Genomic DNA, 23,330 nt, shown 5'->3' on the forward strand with positions numbered 1-23,330 from the left:
TTCCAACACTGTTTGCTTTTAGCTATTCTCTCTGAGATGACATGAGAGAGTGACAACATGTTTCTTTGTTCTGATTTATATTGAATAAATCTGTAGCTGAAGTATGACTTCACAAGCCTCACGCCTATTCCGGGTGCACAGTAAAGATAAAGGGACCCCGACCGTTAGGTCCAGTCGCGGACAACTCTGGGGTTGCTGCGCTCATCTCGCTTTACTGGCTGAGGGAGCCGGCTTACAGCTTCCGGGTCATGTGGCCAGCATGACTAAGCCACTTCTGGCGAACCAGAGCAGTGCACGGAAACGCCATTTACCTTCCCGCCGGAGCAGTACCTATTTATCTACTTGCACTGGTGTGCTTTCGAACTGCTAGGTTGGCAGGAGCAGGGACCGAGCAACGGGAGCTCACCCCATCGTGGGGATTTGAACCGCCAACCTTCTGATCGGCAAGTCCTAGGCTCTGTGTTTTAACCCACAGCGCCACCCGTGTCCCGTGTGCACAGTACACTCTGCTAATAGCGTGCCCTGGCTTTTGAAGTCCGGGTCGCTGATTTACGTCGGAGCACGGGCCAATGGAAGGAGACGGCACAGCTGGGGCTTATCAGCTGGCTTCCCTGCCCTCTGCATGTCGACACCAACCTCTGTTTAAAAACTTCCAAGGATGGAGAGTCCAGCACCTCTCATGGGAGTCTGTCCCACTGCCGAACTGCTCTCACTGTTTTTCCAAAAGTTTTCCCGAATGTTTAGTCAGAATCTTCTTTCTTGCAACTTGAAGCCATTGGTTCGAGTCCTACCCTCCGAAGCAGGAGAAAACAAGCTTGTTACCTTTTCATGTAACAGCCCTTTAGATATTTGAAGATGGTTATCACATCTCCTCTCAGTCTCCTCTTTTCCAGGCTAAACATACCCGTCTCCTTCAAGAGCTCCTCGTAAGGCTTAGTTTCCATATACAGTGGTACCTCGGGTTAAGAACTTAATTCGTTCTGGAGGTCTGTTCTTAACCCGAAACTGTTCTTAACCTGAAGCACCACTTTAGCTAACGGGGCCTCCTGCTGCCACTGCACTGCTGCTGCACGATTTCTGTTCCCATCTTGAAGCAAAGTTCTTAACCTGAGGTAACATTTCCGGGTTAGCAGAGTGTGTAACCTGAAGTGTATGTAACCTGAAGCCTATGTAACTCAAGGTACCACTGTATCCAATATATCCTAAAGACATCACAATCTTCACTGTCCCTCATTCCGAGGAAGCTAAACCCTGGGTAAGCTCCTGGTACCCTGGATTCTGCCACCAGATATTGGGATGGTTTGTAACAATATTCTTAAGTCCGAAATCACATACCCTCCTGTCTCATTGAACTCACTGGGACTTATTTCTGAGCAGACGTAAACAGGATCGTTCTGTAAATAAATTTCTGGCCTCTGAAGGGATTCCATAGTTTTGTTATTTGCAAATAGCCGGTTAGATCAATATGATAGCTGTTGCTGCTTTTCACCAAGCACAAACCCAAAAAATTAAAATCTGAGACAGGGTGGAGGCTTTCGGACATGCCAGGAAATATCTGGCTCACCTTGGTATTAGATACAATCTTAGTTGAACCTTCCTCAGCTCCATTGCAAAAAGATCTCCGCATAGTGTCATGAATTATGAAACACTGACATTTCATGTTGAATTAATGCAAAGGGCTCTTTAAGGAGTAGCGCGGAGTGAGTTGCCTAGATGCCAGGCCGGCTATTTTTCAGAATGAGCTGGTGGTGGTGGGGATGTATTTGCATAATGGAAATGACCTATTAATACAAATCCTTCCCCTGGGAAAGACATGGGGAGATTATGCTACACAGGTAATCAGCTTGCCACACATCACCAATGCGCTTGCCTCAAAGTTTGACCAATAAGTCATCCTACATTGTTCTCCCATAGAGGATGATGATTCGCTTTTGACTAGGTGAGCTTATCTTCATACATGGGTACAGTGGTACCTCGGGTTACAGACGCTTCAGTTTACAGATGCTTCAGGTTACAGACTCCGCTAACCCAGAAATAGTACCTCGGGTTAAGAACTTTGCTTCAGGATGAGAACAGAAATCGTGCTCCGGCGGCACGCAGCAGCAGGAGGCCCCATTAGCTACAGTGGTACCTCAGGTTAAGAACAGTTTCAGGTTAAGAACGGACCTCCAGAATGAATTAAGTTCTTAACCCGAGGTACCACTGTATGTGCAAGAGGCGCATGTGTTTGTGCATGCAGGAGGTATGTGAGACAGCTGCATCGCTGATGCTTACCTGGGCAGCAGTGGTGGGCTGGAGTCCATTGCGGCTGGACTTTGGGAGCCACCAATTTAAAAGGAGATATCATGCAAGTCTTTCTATGGAGAACATTCTTGTATATCACCCCAAAACTCCAAAGCAAAAGCCCAAGAGCTTGTCTATAAAAACGTATGGCCTGTGTTGGTTTTTGCACACGAGTCTTGCACTGATTTTGGAAATACAGTGGTACCTTGGGTTACAGACGCTTCAGGTTACAGACGCTTCAGGTTACAGACTCCGCTAACCCAGAAATAGTACCTCAGGTTAAGAACCTTGCTTCAGGATGAGAACAGAAATCGTGCGCCGCCGGCGTGGCGGCAGCTGGAGGCCCCATTAGCTAAAGTAGTACCACAGGTTAAGAACAGTTTCAGGTTAAGAACGGACCTCCAGAATGAATTAAGTTCTTAACCCGAGGTACCACTGTATGTGCAAGAGGCGCATGTGTTTGTGCATGCAGGAGGTATGTGAGGCAGAGCTGCATCGCTGTCCTGTAATGGCTGAAAGTTTCCAACCTCCCTTCCCGGCCCACGATTAGTAACAAGTCACCGGGTGTTGGGAAAATTTACTCAGAGTTCTCATGTTTTCCGCTGCTGTAGACACTCACAGTACCTGTTTCTCCCCCCGCTCCTCCAAAGCATACATAAATAATGCATTTCAAAATGGGAATATTTTTGTACTCATTTCGTAGCTGCCATCTCAGATTAGGAGAGACATCTCTCAGTGCGAGATTTAAGCAGGCGTAACTTTTCTTCTGCCGCTTGTCCCAGATTCTATTGTTAAAAAGCTGCTCCGAACAGAAATCTGGAATTAGAAAGTTTGCAGAAACCAACTTGACGCGGCACAAATTTATTTTGACATATCTCACTTTCCTCGGCTTTGCCCCTCCCCGACATCTCTGTTTGCTGAATTTGTACTAGCGACAGGTTGGCAGGTAAAAAATAGCATTATTTGTTGATTCCGTTGCCACCTACCTCCCATCTGGTTCCAGATGTACCGTTCCGTATAACTTTGTGTGTATAACTAACTCCTGTGCAACTTTGCAATACGATAGTTTGAGACGAGGCGGGTTGAGTGTGATATATAAAAATGATATAGGGGGAATAATGGAACACGCCATAAAGTCTTGTATGAGCTGTCTCTGGTTCTCTGATCGCTAGCCATTGGCTGAACTGCTGTGATGTCACAGAGTATTCTGTCCAATCATTAGAATGCGTAAGGAATAAGCATAAAGCAAGGAATGAGCGGCATGTTGCAAAGAGTGCTGCTTTGTGTGTTTACATTTTGCTGCGGGGGAATCTTGACCTTTGGGTACAGCTTTTGGGTTGAAAAAGCTGAAAATTTTTGCAAATAAATGGAGACACAGCAAGTGGCCATGGGAAGACAAGGGAGGCCAAGGGCAGCGGAGTAAACGGACAAGGGTCATGCAAAAAACTGTGTCGTTGAATTAAAGTAGCTTAGAATTTAAGCATCTTGTGTGCAGCATAGAATTGCAGGGGGAAATCAGAGACAAACAGTGGTGTAATAGTCAGAGCAGGGGTCAGCAAACTTTTTCAGCAGGGGGCCGGTCCACTGTCCCTCAGACCTTGTGGGGGGCTGGACTATATTTTGGGGAAAAAATAATGAACAAATTCCTATGCCCCGCAAACAGATGCATTTTAAATAATAGCACACATTCTACTCATGTAAAAACACACTGATTCCCAGACCATCCATGGGCCGGATTTAGAAGGCGATTGGGCCTGATCCGGCCTCCGGGCCTTAGTTTGCCTACCCATGGGTCAGGGGTTGGGAAGGCTATTGGGTTTGCCTACCCATGGGTCAGGGGTTGGGAAGACCCATTGCTATTTTGTTCAGTATCCCTGTCTCCAGTATCCTAGAGTTGTGCCATCAGCATGAAAGGGGAGCTTTTTAGCCACTGTATGCTCCAAAGCTAGGAGTCAAGGCAGGGTCAGCCGGTCAGCACACCTTGGGTGGCAAAATCCCGCAAGGTGGCATCCTCTCACTTGCCCCTGCCAAAGCCAGGATCACATTCCAGGATCAAATCAGAAACCGGGGTGATTTCTGTAAATCCTGGAAAATAGGGACAGTTGGAGGGACTGTTAACCCCTTATTTCTAACTCTCATAGATGTTGGCTTTTTATTTTGTTTTAAGGCCTTTCTGCTGTGGCTACTCTTTCAGTAATTCCACCGTATGAACATTTTACTGGTGAGCAAACAGAATCAGAGATGTCATCAGCATGGGTCCGGAGGAAATCAAAAGGGGAGAGGCTGCCACAGAAACAAGTTTATTGGAAAATGAGCAGGTGGTGGGAGCTGGGGGAGGTTTTTGGGTCCAGCTATGCATCTGCAGCTGTTGAGCTGTCAATATAGCTTCTAAGAGTAAAGCTGTGTTTTTAAGATTTATTCCTGGTTAGATATGGATGAAAGTGGCCAGGTCTCCCTTTAAAGGCACCCTCTCCTCTTCTCTCTCTCTCTCTCTCTCTCTCTCCCTCCCTCCCTCCCTCCCTCCCTCCCTCCCTCTCTCTCTCTCTCTCACACACACACACTGACACACAAACACACACATCGCAAGGTTTCTCTGGGGGACTTGTTAGCGGGAAGACAGGCAGGGCAAGGAGCCAGGCAGAGTGAGGAAGGATGGAGACCAGCACCAGCGAAAGAGACTTAATTTCATTTTTGAGTCCCTCACCTGTAGCATCTCTGTAGCAAGGGCAGAGCACTGCAACAAACAAAGATTAAACTGGGACAGCAAGTTTTGGACTTGATAAGCCAAGTTTTGGACTTGATCAGCACAAGTCAATATTCACAAATGATAAAGGTAAAGGTAAAGGGACCCCTGACCATTAGGTCCAGTCGTGGCCGACTCTGGGGTTACAGCACTCATCTCGCTTTACTGGCTGAGGGAGCCGGTGTACAGCTTCCGGGTCATGTGGCCAGCATGACTAAGCCGCTTCTGGCGAACCAGAGCAGCGCACAGAAACGCCGTTTACCTTCCCGCCGGAGCGGTACCTATTTATCTACTTGCACTTTGAGGTGCTTTGGAACTGCTAGGTTGGCAGTAGCAGGGACCGAGCAACGGGAGCTCACCCCGTCGTGGGGATTCGAACCGCCAACCTTCTGATCGGCAAGTCCTAGGCTCTGTGGTTTAACCCACAGCGCCACCTGCGTCCCATTCACAAATGCTAAGAATATCCAAAAATGCCCTGCCATAGGTCCATCGAGTTCGGCATCCTGTTCTCACAGCAGACAGTTGGATGCCTATGGGAAATTGCAAGCAGGCTGAGTGGAACAGCGTTCTTCTCCCCAGTTTGGTTTTCAGAGGTGTACTTCCTCTAACTGTGGAGGTCGAACATAGTCATAGTGGTGAGTAGGCTTGCTAAGATGTATAAGGCTGAATCAGAGAAGTGCTGGAGATGCAATGAGGTTGAGGGAACATTCCTTCAACTGTGGTGGACTTGTAAAAGGGTAAAAGAGTATTGGGAAATGATCTATAATGAATTGAAAAAAATGTTTGAAAGTACCTTTCCCAAAAAAGCCAGAGTCCTTTTTGTTGGGGATAATTCAGACAGAAGATCCCAGGTATCAAAAAAGGTTATTTATGTATGCTACAACTGTGGCCCGTGTTTTGTTAGCCCAAAAATGGAATGTGATGTCCCAACTAAAAAAGAATGGCAACTTAAGCTCACAGAATATGTGCAGCTTGCAGATTTAGAATAAGAGAACAAGAGCATATGTTTAGAGAAGATTGGAAAATGTTTATTGAATATATGGGGGGGGTTGTACACTTGAAAACGCTGGCAGCATTAAGATAAGTTCAACAGTGTAAATAAGTTTTGATAGATGTAATAATGGAATACTGATTGGTTTAGTTTTTGTAAAATATGCTGGGATTTATGATACGTAAAATGAACCATGGAAAAAGAAGAAGGGAAGTCATTGATACTTTGAGGATGTCTAATGCTCTTTTGATCCAATCCAAGTCGGTGGTTATCGTGGGAATGTCAAACCGTGGTCTATGATACTAGTTTGCCGGCTCCAAACAAATCAGTTAGTGAGCCTGGTTAGTTTGAGATATGCGAACAAACCAAGGTTTAGTGTTGTGTTCAAACCAGACTAACGGGTGATGATGGAGACACTGTAAATGATAGGGACTATGGAACGATCTTTGGTATAAGAGGGATATTGTAGTCATGTCCCTGTTTTAATCTGTGGCATTCTGGAGGCTATAAGTTCAAATGTGTACTTCAGACAACCTTCATCCAGGCTTCCAGCTAATCTAGCTTTGATCCGGCCAGGGCCACAGCACAAAATTAATCACTCCAAACATGTGAAAGAAGTAAAACAAGATCCAATCTGTGACTTAAAAATGCTTTCTAAATTCCAGCGCTTTCTTGAAGGGGGCAGTGGTTGCATTTGGCAATTGCACAGCATTTAGCATTTGAAAGCCTTGTCTCTATAGCTTTGTAGAATGACAACAACGTTTTAAACAAAAAACAGAAAAGGACAAAAAAAAAAAAACACCTTGTAGATCATAGGAAATTATCCCTCCAGGATAGAAGCAAAACCATAATTAAATCAGAAAGTGATAACTGATAGCTGGGTCTGTCTTTTCTTTTTGTGGCTTGCAAAAAAATAAGACAAGGGAAAAAAGGACAAGGAGGGGAGGAACCCCTCACTTCAGAAGTAGGAAAAGCCCCAGTGCCTTATCAAGGCAAAAGACTGTCAAAAGAAAAGAGATTCAAAGAGATATATTTTTCTTCCCCTTTTGAAAGGCAATCTGGCAGTGTTTGCTGAAAGTCTGGATTTCGTTTCAAGAATGTGAAAACAGAACAATTTCCGATTACTGTTTGTTTTTCCTGAGTGCGATTTGATAGGATAGACTGCCATGAAGGGGAAGGAAGGAGAGGGAGGAAAGAGCGCAAGACATTCTCTGATTACTGACCCTCCATAGTTAATATTTACAGCTCATTAAGGCCCTTTCATCTTCTACAAACTTTTAAGGAAGAGCTGCTCCATGCGAGGACCTGTTAGGAGATTTGAAACTGAAATCATCCTACAGATGTCCACGTATACACAGAGCAAGACAGATGCGTGTGTACATGATGCAGAGATGTGTACATGATGCACACATGATGCACACATGGCATGATGCACACATGATGCACACATGGCATGATGCACACATGGGAAGATAGGACATGGCAGGAGGTGACTTTGACATCTTTATTATCTCCTCTTGCGAACCTAAACGGGCAAGCTGAAGATAAACAGAAAAGGAGCTCCATTGCAGCAGGAACTTCCCTGACATCTCTGGTTCTGCATGCAGTTCCCTTTTCATCTGCACATGTGTATTAATTGCATATTTATCCCACCTGCCAGTGCTTCAGATGTGCCCTGACTCTGCTATGGCTGTCCTCACACTGAATGGGGCCCAGGGGTTACTGTGAAGAGACTTCCCTCTGCTGTCCTTGAATGCCATATTGAAGAATATGCCTGATATGAAATATTATGTAAAGGGCAGGATTGATATAACATTTATGAAGTAAAATGAATTAAAGTAGTAAATAAGGAGATGAAATAGAATGGGTAATTATAATTATATGCAAGAAAAGAGGGTAAAATATGGAAACCAGGGCGGGACGGGGGGAAATCTGAGGGGTTTGTATAATCCCAGTATTGTATATATGGAAAATGTTTGGAGTGCATGGAAATAATGTTAACATAAAAAACTGGGGGGGGGGGGGGAATCAGAGAAACTCTGGATTAGATGAGCAGAGGCAAACCTGGAAGCCTGAAGGAATAGCCCTAATGTAGAGACAGCTTGGGTTTTCTGCTGATACAAAGCCACCACCTAAATTTCCTGATGGACTCAGGCACTAGAAGAGAGGTAGGCAATGTTCTGCCCTCCAAATGATGTGAACTACAGCTTCCAGCAGCTCCAGCCAGAATGGCCAATGATGGATGGGAGTTGAATTTCAGCACCTATCTCTGCAGCAAAACATAACCATTGAGGCCACATTCTCAGTTTTGACCCATGTTAATTGATTCCACCATTTTGATTCTCAGAAACAATTACAGTGGTACCTCGGGTTACATACGCTTCAGGTTACAGACTCCGCTAACCCAGAAATAGTGCTTCAGGTTAAGAACTTTGCTTCAGGATGAGATCAGAAATCATGCTCCAGCGGCGCGGCAGCAGCAGGAGGCCCCATTAGCTAAAGTGGTGCTTCAGGTTAAGAACAGTTTCAGGTTAAGAACGGACCTCCGGAACGAATTAAGTACTTAACCCGAGGTACCACTGTAGTAGAAAATTAGTGCTATCTCTACAAAAATTAACAGGCAAAAGCAGTCAATGAATGCACTTCAGAAATACGAATCATAGTCCGTTACAGTTAAATGGGTGGTGATGGTCCTAACCAATTTCTAAAAATGTATAGGAAGGTAACATAGAAAGCTGCATTGTACTGAATAAAATCATTGATTCATGCTGTCCAGTTATTGTTCATACAATACCATACCCTCTTAACATCCTGGGGTCTGAAATCAGGATGCTCCATTTTTAGTTGCGAGCTCTTGTGCACGCGTGAGGGCAGGAAGACAAAAAGACACTCATTTTTTGGTCTTATTAGACCATATAATGAGAGGCTTTCGATCCAGCCCTCTGGAGCAAGCCAGATGATTTTCGCCAGACCCAAAAGAGTAGTTCACTGAGACGATGTCGTCTTGCAGCTGAAGCTCTTTAGATACAGTGTTTGGAAGTGAAAGGCAGACGAACAAGAAGTGATTCAGGTGGAGGTGGGCAGCCAATTCCGCTGTCAACAGACTGGTCTTTGGGATCTGGGCGTAAGCAGACATGCACCATTAAACAGCGCCACGTACAACTTGTCATTTCCTGTTGGGGCCCATTTCTCGAGGAAAACTAGTGAGTGGTTTCCTTCTGCTGCCAGCCTCCTTGATCAGCGCACGCAGAGCCAGATGTCTTTGTTTTTCACAAGATCTTCCATCTCGGTGATCATATGTGGAGAAAATGACAACACCATATCTACCTGGGAAGATTATCTATTTACTCCTTGCAGAGAAGCGGTGTATTGGCCTACATATCTCTAAATGTCAGCTTGCCCTGGGCACTTCCATGTAACAGGGAGATACATCTGAGAAGGCTGCGAGAACGCCTCGGTGTGAGTGAAAAATGCTTCCTCTGTGCTTCGAATAACCCCACGCGGCTAAAGTAGTGAGCCTTTTGCAGCTTTCGGCTGGGTCTCACTGACTTACAGAGCCGTCTACCTGGTGTTTTGTTTATTTGTGGGCAAAAGGAGAGAGGGGAAGGCAAGAATGTGAGCGTGGGAATGTGCTGATAAGCGATCTTGCTCTGTGTCCAGATACACATTGCAAACACACATGCCTTCATGAGCAATCACAATGAAGAACAGGCTCTCTGGTGTTGCAGGAAGGAGAATCATAGGTTTTGTCTTTCCTCCCCACCCTAGAAGTGAATGCTACCCATACTCAGAGGAGCACAGAGAGAAGAATGCCATGGTGCAGCTACTGCAGCACAACTGGATGCCTTCATCTCTGCCCAGCTGCAACAAAACATGTCTCTCCCATATTGGTCTCTACAGCCACAGGAGGCGTTGCAACCTTCCAACAGTTTGACTTCACCCCAAAAGGCACACTCCTCCATTATCTCCCAATACATTATCTCCTAATTTATAACTGGAAACTGCAGGGTATGAACCTGAGACCTTCTGTGTTTTATCACTGAGCTACAACCTCTCCTAGGGATGCGGGTGGTGCTGTGTTAAACCACAGAGCCTAGGGCTTGCCGATCAGAAGGTCGGCGGTTTGAATCCCTGTGACGGGGTGAGCTCTTGTTGCTCGGTCCCTGCTCCTGCCAACCTAGCAGTTCAAAAGCACCTCAAAGTGCAAGTAGATAAATAGGTACCGCTCTGGTGGGAAGGTAAACGGCATTTCCGTGCGCTGCTCTGGTTCACCAGAAGCAGCTTAGTCATGCTGGCCACATGATCCGGAAGCTGTACGCCGGCTCCCTCAGCCAGTAAAGCGAGATGAGCGCTGCAACCCCAGAGTCGGCCACGACTGGACCTAATGGTCAGGGGTCCCTTTACCTTTACCTTTACCTTTACCTTTACCTTTACAACCTCTCCTAGCATTGGGATGGGGGTTAAATCTCTTTCCTATTTTGTCAGGTGATCCCAGTCAGTATTAAGGATCAACCTTTCTCCTAGCCCTATCGTGGTTCTGTTTCTTAGTCACTCTCGTGAGTGACAGAATGTTGGGAATTGTCTCTTACATAGATTGAGATGCACATTAGTTTTGAGAGTTGGCATCCTTTGAATTAGTTATTGCTGGCCTGCTTTGCATCTGGAACTGCTGCTTTTTGGTCTCTGGAACAAAAGGAGATTGAACTGCTGACCTTGGAGGAAGAAGAGAGCAGGTCCTCAGTTCAGCTCAGCTCAGTTTTTTGGGTTCTTTTTAAAATACATATCTGCGTACTGAGTGAGATCTGAAAAAGATGGTACATTTCTTTCAGTAGAGAGTGGAGGAGAGAAAGAGCTGTAGAATATCAAACAGTTGGTGGTGGAGAGAAAAGTAGGCCAGAATCTTGTGAACATTAGTGAGTCATTCCATCAGGCTATCTTCTTGCCCAGCATGCTCACTGAGTGCCAAAAGCAAGAAGACTCGCGTCACTTTCTTTCATTATGATGACCTTACAGGAAAAAAGAAAGATCTTGACATCTGAATGGCCCATCAGGAAGGAACAAGCACCAGCTTTCTCTGCAATATGGCAAAAGGCTGACCTGTATTTGAGGTGTGGGAAGATAGGACAGAGCAAAGATCTGAAGGAGGAATGAGATGGTTGGCCATGCCTGCGGTTCTGTGACTCCAGCGAGATAGCTTTAGTAAGAAGCTTTAGTTCTGCTGCAAAAGGACAGCATATCTCATGGAAGAAAGCTGTGACCTGCTTGTGTGCTGAGACAGTCTAATGCAACTTAACTTTTGTCCGGTGATCCCAATCTAATGCAACTTGTTGCTGTTTAGTCGTTTAGTCGTGTCCGACTCTTTGTGATCCCATGGACCAGAGCATGCCAGGCACTCCTGTCTTCCACTGCCTCCCGCAGTTTGGTCAAACTCATGCTGGTAGCTTTGAGAACACTGTCCAACCATCTCGTCCTCTGTCGTCCCCTTCTCCTTGTGCCCCCCATCTTTCCCAACATCAGGGTCTTTTCCAGGGAGTCTTCTCTTCACATGAGGTGGCCAAAGTATTGGAGCCTCAGCTTCAGGACCTGTCCTTCCAGTGAGCACTCAGGGCTGATTTCCTTCAGAATGGATAGGTTTGATCTTCTTGCAGTCCATGGGACTCTCAAGAGTCTCCTCCAGCACCATAATTCAAAAGCATCAATTCTTCGGCGATCAGCCTTCTTTATGGTCCAGCTCTCACTTCCATACATCACTACTGGGAAAACCATAGCTTTTACTATACGGACCTTTGTTGGCAAGGTGATGTCTCTACTTTTTAATGCAACTTAGCTGTCCATAAAGCAGGGGTAGCCAATGTGTTGCCCTCTAGATATTGTGGACTACAACTTCCATCAGTCGCAACCAACATGACCAGTAATCTGGAATTAAGGGAGTTGTGGTCAGACAACACGTAGAGGGTACCATGTCAAGTATCCCTACTCTAAAGTATCTTCATGTGTCAACAGCTCTTTCTGAATTAGGAAGAATCCTTTCTTCTTAGTTGGCCAACCTGCGGCTTAGGGAGCAAGAGTTGGTGGCATGTGAGGATTGGAATGGTTGTGAACCTTGTTCTAACAGCATCAAGCTTCCATTCCTCTCTGTATTTTGAGCCACACAGGTGCTCACCTCTCAGCTCAGTAGGCTGAAGAGCTCACTCACAGAGGTACTAACTTATACATTGGAAGCCGGCCAATCCCAAAAAATAAAAAGACCACTGCTGCATTAGCATGAAGGTGATCATGGTGATGTACCTGAATTAAGCAAAGTGGTGTCTTTGATCTTATTTGCTTTGCTTTCCAGCCATTTGTATGTTTTGTTGTTTCATGATTCTATCACTGAACACTGATATATGAAATTTGGTAGGTCCATTCAGAGCACAATTCTTCACCTGTAGGTCTGCTCTGATCAATCATAGCAGGTTCCAGATGGGGCTGGATGTCAGGGTCAGGGAAGGAACAGAAAGAAGCTGTGACTACATTCTTTCTTACCATGTCAGGATACTCAAAGCCATGTACTCTGGCTGGTGGCCAACACCAAATCTTGTACATACTTTTCCCATACAATTAAATAAATAGTCAAAAATCTCCAAACAAAAACCTAAATTCAGATGGTAGGAAACACATTCACTTCTCTTACCCTACACTTTGGTTGCTACAAAGCTGGTTGGATGTGAAGAGCTAAGTGCTGGAATTTATCCCAGTCCCACATTGCTGAGGGTGTCCATGTGGACCTATCAGTCCTACCCTTTCCAAAATATTTTTATTGAATTTTATAATGACAGGCAGGTTGTGGAGGGGTGGTGGTGGAGAGAAACAAAAGAAAAATTAGTTCTTTAAACAATGACAAGTTGTCACAATTGCCAATAAGGAAATATAGGATACAGCTATGTGGTTTACTGAATCAATAATAAAGCATACCGAGAGAAAAAAATATGTGTTGTCTGTATTTGCATAGGGCCCATGGTCTGAATAAAAACAATTGCACTCTATTTATTTCAGAAAAGAAGATAGAATGTCACCTTGTGGACATGGCTCAGTTGGTTAGAGAATAGTGCTGATAACACCAAGGTTGCTGGTTCGATTCCCATATGGGACAGCTGCATATTCCTTCATTGCAGGGAGTTGAACTAGATCAGCCTTTCTCAACCTGTAGGTCCACAGATGTTGTTGGACTACAACTCCCATCACCCCTAGCTAGCAAGGCCAGAGCTCAGGGATGATGGGAGTTGTAGTCCAACAACATCTGGGGACCCACAGGTTGAGAACCGCTGGACTAGATGATTCTCAGGGTCCTTTCCAACTCTACAGCTCTATTATTCCAAATACTAATCCAAGCACTCACATAGACCTGTGGTACCTGCTGTTCCTGAGCTGCTAAGTTTGTATATGAAATAAAATTTGACCAAATGGCAAAGAAGCAATTTTGAGCACTTTGACCCTGACACATTTATCTTATGTGATTTTTTTCTTTAAGAAGGGCAATTTGTCAAGTCTGGGAACAATCAGTGATCCAGATTGTTGACATCAAAAGTCTTCCAAAAGTTGACAGTTGTGGCTTGGGCCATCATCGGAAGATGTGAGATACGGTCCTTGTTATTCAGGTCTCGATGCGAATCAACAAACAAATCCGAAAGGGCCCAACAATCCTATTAATGCAAACAGCACGGAAACATAATTCAGATATATATAAAGGCACCGAGCAGAAAATACATTTAATCATTATGCTGCTGGCATTTTATGAGGCGTTATCAATTAACCACTGAAATTTAACAAGCGCTTTAGGTCAGAATCATATCCTTTTGGAATAAAAAATATATCTTCACGCCGAGTTTTCCAAGAAAGGCTGCAGACATAATTGGTTACAGGACATGTAACAATCTAATTGCAAGTCTTGTCTCTGCTGCCACGGTAAAATCAGAAGGGGCTTATCATTTAGAAATCCTTTACAGAGCATCATTTTCTTCTCCTCCAGAGCTGTTAAAATTACGTTCTCTCTCTCTCTCTCTCTCTCTCTCTCTCTCTCTCTCTCTGTGTGTGTGTGTGTGTCTGTCTGTCTGTCTGTCTGTCTGTGTGTTTGGCTCCACTACACCAAGCGCTGCTCAGTTGTGTCATGAGACTTTTTGCCGTAAATATCAATCTCTCTAACTGCACCAAGCCAGCTTTGAAGACAAGACTTTTTTTTTTTTTTTTTAAAAAAAAGCTTTAAGAATTGATATCCTTACTAAGGCTTCAAGAAGTTTAACATGTGGTGATGGTATCAAGGGAAGCTTCCAAAAATATGATTCCTGTGAAATATTCTGGAAACTTCTTCCAAGGTCATCGCCTCAGGTTAGCTCAGTGGTGAAGAACCTCTGGGTTAATTAGGTCCACCAGACCTCCACATTTGGCCCACATTTAAGCCAAGCCACACCTCCCTGCTTGACACATGACATCAGGTGGGGGGCAGGTAAAAAAAACACCTCTGGGTCAGTTAATTGTTGGCTCTTCACAAGCCCCCTTCAAAGCACTGTGCAAAATAGCACCTTGAGAGGGGCTTCTGAAAACATCTTTCCAAAGGCTTGTCAAGACTATCTATGTCCCTTATCCTGCATATATCACCCTATCAAATATTGAATCATTGTGAAGTTCCGTGGTTCTTCTTTGATATTTTCTAAAAATCTAGTGGGGTCCCTGAAGGTGCAGGCTGTTGTGGAAGGTTGGCATGGGGACAGACGGGTACAGGGCTCGTCAGAAGCTTTCGCCGATGCATTGTTTTTCTGCTGAAAATTGCCCTCCGCCTCGCTTGCTGTGGAAATGCTATGGGTGCTTGTATATTTCCCTAAGGTAAAGGTACCCCTGACCATTAGGTCCAGTTGTGGATGACTCTGGGGTTGTGGCGCTCATCTCGCTTTACTGACCGAGGGAGCTGGCATTTGTCCACAGACAGCTTCCGGGTCATGTGGCCAGCATGACTAAGCCGCTTCTGGCGAACCAGAGTAGCACATGGAAACGCTGTTTACCTTCCCACCGGAGAGGTACCTATTTATCTACTTGCACTTGGATGTGCTTTCGAACTGCTTAGGTGGGCAGGAGCAGGGCCCGAGCAACGGGAGCTCACCCTGTCGCAGGGATTCGAACTGCTGACCTTCTGATCGGCAAGCCCTAGGCTCAGTGGTTTAGACCACAGCGCCACCCATGTCCCATATTTTCCCTAGTAGAGGAAAAAACAGGGATGTGCAAAGTCATCCTTGTATATATACACCAGCTGCCTAATACTGTAGTTTATTGGGCGAAGTATTCTATTATTATTATTATTATTATTATTATTATTATTATTATTATTATTATTATTCCCTTCATCACAAGATCTCAGGGCAGTTAAAATAGAAACAATAAGCACCCTCACACAAATACATTTAAAAGGCTGTTGAATGTTAATCAGCCAAACCGCCAGGTTGAAGAGGAATGTTGGAGGCGTCAGGCAAACCTCCCTGGGGAGGGCATTACACAAAATTAAGTTGGCATGGGTCCTCGCTTATAGATTTTCTGAACTGCAGGCCTCAGTGAGGGCCCGTTCAAGTGGTTTGATGCAAGGATACCAAAAAGATGTCAGAAAACACCAGAATGGCCAGTTCTAGTGATTTATTAAAGAAAGGTGTACATTTACAGTGCAGCGAGCAGAGCCTCACTGCCTTTACAGACGCAGGATGGGTACCGCGGCAGTGAGAGGTCATTGTGACTTGGCCATGCCCAAGCAAAAGCGTATACATCCTTTATGCACAACACAGCATGTGTCAGCTTACCCACAGCCTCCCAGCACACCTAGAAGGGAAACCAACCAAAGCGTCTTCCCTCTCTGGGCCTAGAGCCCAGCATCCCAAGGCCCAGAGATAAGCATAGCATCAAAACAAGCCAATTAGCATACATCAAAGCAAGTGAAAATATAATTTATGAGCTCATTTTTGCCACAATTGCCAATTAGTTTTTGAGGTCATATTGACTACCAAGATGGCGTTGGCAGGCCTTCCAGAACATTCCGCTTTGGGTTTGACACAATAGAACATAGTCACCTGTGTGTGTGTGTGTGTGTGTTTGTGTGTCTCCCTAAGTGACTGTGATGTCACTAAGTGAAAGCATTTCTATTTAGCCAGACTTTTAACTTGCAATAACAATTGTACGTGGGTTTTATCTGCTTAGCCTAAACCAGGGATTGCCAGTCTGTGACCTTCCAGACACGATGAAGTTTGCCCTTTTATCTGTTTATTTTATTTATTAAATTTATATAATGCCCTTCGTCTAAAGATCACGGGGCAGTTTGCAGCATAAAAATACAAAGTGAGAATATACAATATATACCGTATTTTTTGCTTCATAACACTCACTTTTTTCCTCCTAGTAAGTAAGGGGAAATGTCTGTGCATGTTATGGAGCGAATGCCTGCGGGTGGCAGGGGGATCTGCTGCAGTCGTGAGCAGAGGATCCATGGTTCCCCTTCCTTCCCTCCTCCGTGGCTAGCTTTGAAACAGCAAAGCGGGAGAAGAGTTGCTGAGTGGGGAGAAGAGAGTGACAGAGAGCCTGGTTGCAAAGCACGGATCCACATGGATCCTCAGGATTTTTGCACTGGGTCACCCCAAATTCACCATCAGATCACATAGCATGTCCATGGCTACAGCTTGCACCAAAAAAAATCACGCACCCACTGTTGCCTGGGGCCGCAGTGGTGCAAAAACATGGTTACAAAGCATGGATCCACGTGGATGCTCAGGATTTTTGCACTGGGCTACCCCAAACTCACCGTCAGATTACATGTCTGTGGCCACAGCATGAACCACAAAAATCATACATCCACTGTTTCATTCAGAATATTTTTTTTCTTGTTTTCCTCCTCTAAAAACTATGTGCGTGTTATGGTCGGGTGCGTGTTATAGAGCGAAAAATACGGTACCAAACAAACAAACCAATAACCTTGCCTTTCACAAGCACATTGAAAAGACCATAGATTGTTTAATCAGCCATAGGCTTGGTTATAGAGGAACGTTTTCTCCTGGTGCCTAAAGTTATGTAATGAAGGTACCAGGCGAGCCTCCCTAGGGAAAGCTTTCCACAAGCAGGGAGCCACTGCAGAAAAGGCCCTTCTTTGTGTTGCCACGCTCTGGACCTCTCATGGAGGAAGCACGTGAAGAAGGGCCTCAGATGATTATTGCAGGGTCCAGGAAGGTTTCTATGGGGAGAGGCAGTAAGCTACCGTATTTTGCGCCCCATAGGACGCTCTGGCCCATAGGACGCACCTAGTTTTTTGGGGAGGAAATAAAGAAAAATTTTTTTATTCCCCCCCCCCCCAGGTGCGGGGCTGGAAGAACCAGGTCGGGGAACAGCGGGAAGGCGTGCTCTGCCTCCACGCTGTCCCCCGAGCTTGTGGGGCTGGCTATGGGGAGAAGTGCGCTGATCCTGGGACTGCAGGCAGCTCTGCGCCGCCATCCGGAGCGGGGCGGGACTTCGTGCCCCGCTCCCGATGGCCGCGCAGAGCTGCGCTGATCCCAGGACTGCAGGCAGCTCTGCGCAACCCTCGGAGCCGGTCTTCCGAGGGTTGTGCAGAGCTTCCTGAAGCCTGGAGAGCGAGAGGGGTCGGTGCGCACCGACCCCTCTCGCTCTACAGGCTTCAGCGAAAGCCTGCATTCGCCCCATAGGACGCACACACATTTCCCCTTCATTTTTGGAGGGGAAAAAGTGCGTCCTATAGGGCGAAAAATACGGTAGTTTCTACACACACTCACACTCTTCCATCTAGACAAGCTAGAGATGTTATTAGAGCTCAAGGGCACATCCCAGCCAGGGGAAAAAAAACACTCAATGGGGGTGTGAAGCAAAGATTGTGAGTGGCCTTGGGAGAGGTGGTGTGGCTGGAGAAGGGATCTAGCATGAGTTTCTGCCGCAAAAAAGCAAAAACACGTAAGGAAGTGGGAAAACTCAGTATCTGAATCTGTGGTATGTATAGCGAGGCTTGGGCATAATTCTTTATGTTTGGATAAGTGAATTCTTGCATAGTGAACAGGCGGATAGTGGGAGCTGTGTGTACAGTGGTACCTCAGGTTATATATGCTTCAGGTTACAGACTCCGCTAACCCAGAAATAGTGCTTCAGGTTAAGTACTTTGCTTCAGGATGAGAACAGAAATCGTGTTCCGGCGATGCGGCGGCAGCAGGAGGCCCCATTAGCTAAAGTGATGCTTCAGGTTAAGAACAGTTTCAGGTTAAGTACGGACCTCCGGAACGGATTAAGTATTTAACCTGAGGTACCACTGTATATGGAATTTAGTAGCTGTAAAGTGCAGTTGCAGTTAATGTCACTAATTGATGCTAATGATAACAGTCATATAAGATGTACCAAATCAATCCCAAGGTTTCTGTCTGCTCCTTCCTGCACAGCACCCGCAACAGAACATCACACGTTCCTCTGTGACAAGTCACCAAGGTAGGAACTGATTATTTTATACTTTTCAAGAACTGTGCATGTTGATAGCGCTATGGAAACCAGGGGTAGCTAATAGGTTTTGGCTCAAGGGCCATGTCCACCCTTGGCCAACCCTCCAGGGGTCACAGGTCAGGAATGGGCGTGGCCAAAAGGGACGTGGCCAATTTCACATGGGATGTACATGCACAATTGCACAGGTCCTCTCCTCAGCTGAGCTGTGCAGATCTGGCACTCAGGGCCGAGAGGAACCAAATCCATCCATGTGCAAACGATAGAAGTTTATGGTACTGGCTGTATTAGTTGGAGACAAAGAGCCGCAGTGGATCTTGCCTGCAGTTCTGACAACAACTCAGAGCTGTCTATACTTAGCTCATCTCAGACACACACCACATTATTCAGCTTGCTTCGGAAAAATAATTTTGTTAAATTATGTAGCTAATAAACAAGAGAAGCCCATTTGCAGAATGATAAACAGAATTCTCTCTTCCTTAAAAAGTGAATTATTCCCCCCCTAGAAAATAATCATTGCACACCAGAAACTCTAAATTTGATTAATAGTGTCTATTATATATTGATGGGGGGAATAATTACATATTAGTCCTACATTCTGATTACCTGCGGAAGGTTCCACTTGTAATATAATTAAGAGCAGCTCCTCTGGAGTTGTGGGCGGCTGGCTGTGTGTATACACATTCTCCCTGCTGATGGAAAGTCGAGGCATTAATGAAGAAGGCCACGTTTTAATTCCTGCACTTCTAATGCAAGGGAATTCTTGTGATTGCCGTACTTATTTATTTTATTAATGTAGCAGTGCCTTGAGTTCCTGGATGGACAGCAAATAGCTTTGGCTTGCAGATCTTGATTGGACATGGAGAGTGGCTTCTTCAGAATCCATTTGCAAGACATAGAAGAATCACTGAGTCACTCCATAAGGAAAAAATCTAAAGTCCACAAGTGGGCAATGCCTTAATTGGAACTAGGTTTGGGGGAGAAATTGTTTGGATAGCACTTTAAGGCAAATAGACCAGATTTGTACTTCCTGAATTAATAGGCGAACCAAAACCCAGCTAGCCTTAAAAATCCACAGTTCTCTGAATTTTGGGATTAAGGGAGAAATCCTGTGTACAGGAAGCTGGCGTAAAGTGTTGTTGTTTAGTCGTTTAGTCGTGTCTGACTCTTCGTGACCCCATGGACCAGAGCACCCCAGGAACTCCTGTCTTCCACTGCCTCCTGCACTTTGGTCAAACTCATGCTGGTCGCTTCGAGAACACTGTCCATCCACCTCATCCTCTGTTGTCCCCTTCTCCTTGTGCCCTCCATCTTTCCCAACATCAGGGTCTTTTCCAGGGAGTCTTCTCTTCTCATGAGGTGGCCAAAGTATTGGAGCCTCAGCTTCACAATTTGTCCTTCCAGTGAGCGTAAAGTAAGTCGGTGTAAATTAAGCCAATGTAAAGTTATATCGGATCTGAACCCCGTTCAGCAGCAGGACTGCTTCTGCTTTGCCTAAACCTGGCAGAAGGAAAAAGCCTTTAAAAGAGTCTCTACGCTAGGTTGCCAGGTCATATGACTTAGGTGCCTGTGGGGCTTGCCCGCCTAAAATGGTAGCAGCTTTGAGTTAAGGGGAAGCCTTTCAATGAAGGTTTATACAGGCTGTGTATCCACTTTTTATTCACTCTTTAAAACACACATTTTTAGCCTTTGTGGTTCCATAGCCAGCTTGGAAATGCATTAGCGAAGTGTATAAGAATTGCCTTAGTAGGTCAGACCAAGGTCAACATAGTCTAAGCATTCTGTTTCCAATTTAAAATATCATCTAAGGGTCAAACTGAATGAGGCAAAAGAACGTAAGCAGCGGCTTGCTGGATCAAATCCATGGGCCATCTAAATAATAGACTATAGACAAAATACAAACAGGCAAATCTTGGGTCCGGATGGCATTCTACCCAAGAGCTCTCAAAGAACTCAGATGTGACGTTGCTGATCTTGTAACAAAAATATGTAACTTGTCCCTCAGATCAGCCTCTATACCTAAGGACCGGGAAGTAGCAAATATATCACCCATTTTTAAAAAGGGATCTGGGGGATCCTGGAAAGTACAGGCAGCTTAACGTCTGTTCCAGGAAAATTGGTACGAAGTATTGTTCAATGACAAACCTAGACAGCATCTTAAAAAGCAGAGACATCACCTTGCCATAAAAGGTCCGTATAGTTAAAGCTATGGTTTTCCCAGTAGTGATGTATGGAAGTGAGAGCTGGACCATAAAGAAGGCTGATCGCCGAAGAATTGATGCTTTTGAATTATGGTGCTGGAGGAGACTCTTGAGAGTCCCATGGACTGCAAGAAGATCAAACCAATCCATTCTGAAGGAAATCAGCCTTGAGTGCTCACTGGAAGGACAGATCGTGAAGCTGAGGCTCCAATACTTTGGCCACCTCATGAGAAGAGAAGACTCCCTGGAAAAGACCCTGATGTTGGGAAAGAGGGAGGGCACAAGGAGAAGGGGACGGCAGAGGACGAGATGGTTGGACAGTGTTCTTGAAGCTACCAGCATGAGTTTGACCAAACTGTGGGAGGCAGTGGAAGATAGGAGTGCCTGGTGTGCTCTGGTCCATGGGGTCACGAAGAGTTGGACACGACTAAATGACTAAACAACAACAACAACATTGTTCAAGATGAAATAGCCATGCATATAGAAGAACAAGCCCTTACTGAAGCCGAGTCAGCATGGCTTCTGTTAGGGCAAGTCTTGTCTCACAAACCTATTAGCGTTCTTTGAGAGTGACACCAAGTATATAGATATAGCTTGACAGAGTGCCCTTGAACTTTCTAAAGGCTTTCAACAAACTACCTCATCAAAGACTCCTGAGTAAGCTTAGCAGTCAAGGAATAAGAGGAGAGGTCCTCTTGTGGATCAGGAACTGGGTAAGTTGCAGAAAACAAAAAGTAGGAATGAATGAGCAGTTATCTGAATGGAGAGATACCATAGAGTTGGAAGGATCATTGAGTTCAACCCTCTGCAATGCAAGAATATGCTGCTGTCCCTTACGGGGATCAAACCTACCACCTTCGTCTTATCAGCACCATGCTCTGACCAACTGAACTATCCATTTAATGTAGAAAGTGAAGTCCTTGTAGATCAATACTGGGACCTTTTTAACTTGTTCATAAACTGGTTAGGGACATGGGTGGTGCTGTGGTCTAAATCACAGAGCCTAGGGCTTGCTGATCAGAAGGTCAGCGGTTCGAATCCCCGCGACAGGGTGAGCTCCTGTTGCTTGGTCCCAGCTCCTGCCCACCTAGCAGTTCGAATGCACAACAAAGTGCAAGTAAATAAATAGGTACCACTCCGGTGAGAAGGTAAACGGTGTTTTCGTGCACTGCTCTGGTTTGCCAGAAGCGGCTTAGTCATGCTGGCCACATGACCCAGAAGCTGTCTGCGGACAAACGCTGGCTCCTTGGCCAGTAAAGTGAGATGAGTGCCGCAACCCCAAAGTCGTTTGCGACTGGACCTAACAGTCAGGGGTACCTTTACCTTTAAACTGGTTAGGAGTGAACAGTGAAGTTGCCAGGTTTGCTGGTGATACTAAATGGTTCAGGGTTGTTAAAACAAAAAGAGATTGCGAAGCGCTCCCAAAGGACCTCTGCAAAGCGAGTTGATAGATGGTCAAATGACAAATGCGATTCAGCATCAACAAGTGCACCGTGATGCATGCCAGGACCAAAAGACCTTAATTTCACATATATGCTCATGGAGTCTGACACAGCGGCAACTGGCCAGGAATGAGATCTTGGTGGTCTGCATCACAGCAGTTAAAACGGTGGCTGCTGGTTGCCAAGTCAGGCAGAGTTGTCTAATTAATTTTGCCTCAATTTCCAGAAAGGAAATGATATTGCAGAAGGAGACAGCTACAGGGCAGGATCCAGTAATGAGGGTCAAGATGCAACGAGCCCCTTGAGGAGTAAAAGCCTTTCTAACAGGCATACAAGGACCAGAGTAACAGCAGCAACAGCAGCTCAAAATACCCAGGTTAAAAAGCCGGTTTTTAAGAGGAACACGTCTGCTACTGCACCACACTCCGGCGCTGTCAAGTGCGTGAGTGTGTGGGATTTGAGGAGCTGACATCTCTGAAGGACAGTGGCAAGTGACAAACTTCATCCAGGGGAAAGGAGATCAAGACAGGACGTGTTATAAATACAGTGGTACCTTGGTTTCAACGCTTTGATTCTCAGACTCAAAAAACTTGGAAGTGTGTGTTCCGGTTTTACTCATGGTCAGCGATAAACTTCATTTCATTTGTCTTTGCTTGCAATTATTGTATGCATTTTGTTTCTTATAATATTGATCGTAACGATAAGGGTTTGTAACCAATGTGAGTCCTGCTCGGAGTAGACCCATTGAAATGACTAGGCATTAACTAACTTGTGTCCATTAATTTTAGTCTACTCTTGAGCAGAACTTGCATGCATTCAACTCATTGTTAGTTATACAAATCTACGTTTGATTATTAATTTATCTTTTTTTTTAAAAAAAGCAGATGGTTATTAAGATTCTTGGAGTGAATAAGAACATGGAAGAGCAGAGAGAGAGTGAAGACAGGAAACAAACCGGTGCAAGAATCTCTGTATTTTCCTTTAGCAAAGCTGCATGCCAAAGGTTATGACAGCTTCTCGGTGTAGAGATTTTATGGGAAGTCTATTGGAGGATACCTGTTTCTCCCATTTCAAAGACCAGAGTGGATGAAGAATAATTTCGAGGGACTGTATGGGAGGAAAGGCTTTAATCCATTACTAATTAAGGCAAAAGAGAAAATAAGGGTAGCTACCAT

General features: G+C 45.2%; 1 long non-coding RNA gene across 1 annotated transcript; it reads left to right on the plus strand.

The window, feature by feature from the left end:
* The first annotated feature begins 16,071 nt into the window (after positions 1–16,071).
* On the plus strand, positions 16,072–22,972 carry LOC308588863. Its single transcript, XR_014008943.1, has 3 exons — positions 16,072–16,367; positions 18,458–18,503; positions 22,382–22,972. It is a non-coding gene; the product is annotated as an uncharacterized lncRNA (long non-coding RNA).
* The last annotated feature ends 358 nt before the right edge of the window (positions 22,973–23,330 follow it).

This window comes from Podarcis bocagei (genome assembly GCF_964188305.1).
Source record: "Podarcis bocagei genome assembly, chromosome: 6".
In the NCBI taxonomy this organism is placed as follows: domain Eukaryota; kingdom Metazoa; phylum Chordata; class Lepidosauria; order Squamata; family Lacertidae; genus Podarcis; species Podarcis bocagei.